Here is a 2565-nt window from a genome sequence, read left to right as displayed (position 1 = left end):
TTCGCCACCTCCAACGTGACCCCACCACTCGCCACATCTTCCCATCTCCCCCCATGTCTGCCTTCCGCAAAGACCACTCCCTCCGCAACTCCCTAGTCAATTCTTCCCTTCCCTCCCGTAACAACCCCTCCCCGGGCACTTTCCCTTGCAACCGCAAGAGATGCAACACTTGTCCCTTTACCTCCCCCCTCGACTCCATTCAAGGACCCAAGCAGTCGTTCCAGATGCGACAGAGGTTTACCTGCATCTCCTCCAACCTCATCTATTGCATCCGCTGCTCTAGATGTCAGCTGATCTACATCGGTGAGACCAAGCTTAGGCTTGACGATCGTTTCGCCGAACACCTCCGCTCGGTCCGCAATAACCAACCTGACCTCCCGGTGGCACAGCACTTCAACTCCCCCTCCCACTCCGTATCCGACCTCTCTGTCCTGGGTCTCCTCCATGGCCAGAGCGAGCAACACCGCAAATTGGAGGAACAGCACCTCATATTCCACTTGGAGAGTCTTCATCCTGGGGGCATGAACATCGAATTCTCCCAATTTTGTTAGTCCTTGCTGTCTCCTCCCCTTTATCAGCCCTCCTGCTGTCTCCTCCCATCCCCCAGCCTTCGGGCTCCTCCTCCTTTTTCCTTTCTTCTCCCCGCCCCCCACCCCCCATCAGTCTGAAGAAGGGTTTCGTCCGGAAACGTTGCCTATTTCCTTCGCTCCATAGATGCTGCTGCACCCGCTCAGTTTCTCCAGCATTTTGTGTACCTTCGATTTTCCAGCATCTGCAGTTCCTTCTTAAATACAAGTAAATACACATTGTCTTTATTACACTGGTAACAAATGCTAGTCATTTGCACTTGGCCAGATCACACACAGCCGTAAGATAACTAAATAAGTTTGCTTTAGATGCTAGATGTTGTTTAAAGGTAGGGAGAGATCACCTGTCCACAGCTGGGATAGTTCAGGACCAGAAGTAGTACCATTTAATGCAGAATTGTATCTTTCAGCTATGATAATAGAGAATGTCCGCAAGATAGCAAAGGATAATCCCTGTTTGTTGAGGATGAATCAGTTGGAGAGTGCTGACAGGAACAGATGTTTGGTCAACAGTTCAGTAGTTCAATATGCAACAGCACAGTGAAATTCTTTTAGCACATATTACACCTACAGGCATTGCCATTTTCAAAGTCCAAATCCGGTCCACCCTCGAGCTCGATGTACTGGTGCATTTCGTGTGAACTGACCTCCCTCTCCTCACCCATCTTTGTGTCCCGTGGGGCGACTCCGCCTACCTTGAAGGTGCTGTGGGCACCTTCCTCGCGCCTGTGGGCCATTCCTCGCGCCTGACATCACCAGCTCTCTCCCGGTAACGCCGTCCAATGAACCTTTGGGCGGGTTTGGGCAGCGTCCTGTAGAGGTGAGACGGATGATTCTCCTGTGAAGTGGGACTGGTGGTGGTACTGCAGACATCACCTGACATCATGGAGACCCTGCAGAGTCCAGGCCTGGGATATAATCCTTCTATTCTGGAATGGGAACTCCAGGGATGTGGTGGAATGTGCATGGGAGCAGTGGGGATTACAGAGTTGGGACGTTTGCGGTTGGCCCATGAAATGGTTTAATTCCCGGTCCAGCTAGTGGGGAATTTGGCAATGGGTAACATGGTGGTGTGGAAGCTTTTGTCCTGGATGGCAGGGTTGTGGGAAGAATAGGGCCAGCAGAGTGTGATAGTAATTCCCCATCAGTGGGTATTTTTCCTCTTTCTCTGTGAGTTGAAGCCTCCAAACAGGTGAGATGTGGATGTTGGGGGTTGGCCGTGTTTGGTCTGGAATAGTGATACGGTGATCAGGGTGTTTGAAAGCTTCAGGGATCTGGCACAAATGATGAATTGCTGCCTTGGATAGATCAGATAGTCTTATGGATGACAGGGCAGACATGAAGAGCTTGGTGGTCTACTTTTCTTGTTTGTTAATTTGCAGGGGTTTACCATCTTGTTTGGATGGGTTGTTTTCCACATCTCCGCTGCACTGTAATGCTGTTTGTTGGTTCACAAGGCAATGTTTTCCTTCACATTCAATTGTCACCTGATGGTTCTGTTAATATTGTTTATTCCAGAGCTACAGAGTTTGTGAACGCCTGTCGACATCATGGCTGAAGGTGGTAACTGGGAAGATGATTCAGTGGCCTCTACATCAAAGAAACAAACAGGTTTGTGAACCTTCTGTGACATATATATGATGCTCTGACAGTGGGTGTACACCTGATGCAAGAAATGAGGTTCACACTGAAGTGGGAATAGGGAAGGGGCTGAGCCCAGAGAGTTGACATCTACAGGGACATCACAGTCACAGGTGGGCAGATGCAGGATGATAAATCAGCCCTCTTTTTGGAAACAAATGATCTGAGTTGCTGCAAAAGTGACAATCCTGGCCACACACTCATCTCCCTGCTACCTTCAGGTAGAAGGTACAGGAGCCTGAAGACTGCTGACGTACCAGGTTCAGGAATAGCTACTCCCCCACAGCCATCAGGCTATTAAACCTGGCTCGGACAAAACTCTGAACATTAATAGCCC

This window comes from Amblyraja radiata, unplaced genomic scaffold (assembly GCF_010909765.2).
Source record: "Amblyraja radiata isolate CabotCenter1 unplaced genomic scaffold, sAmbRad1.1.pri scaffold_773_ctg1, whole genome shotgun sequence".
NCBI classification, from domain to species: Eukaryota; Metazoa; Chordata; class Chondrichthyes; order Rajiformes; family Rajidae; genus Amblyraja; species Amblyraja radiata.
Note: the sequence above shows the minus strand (reverse complement) of the source record.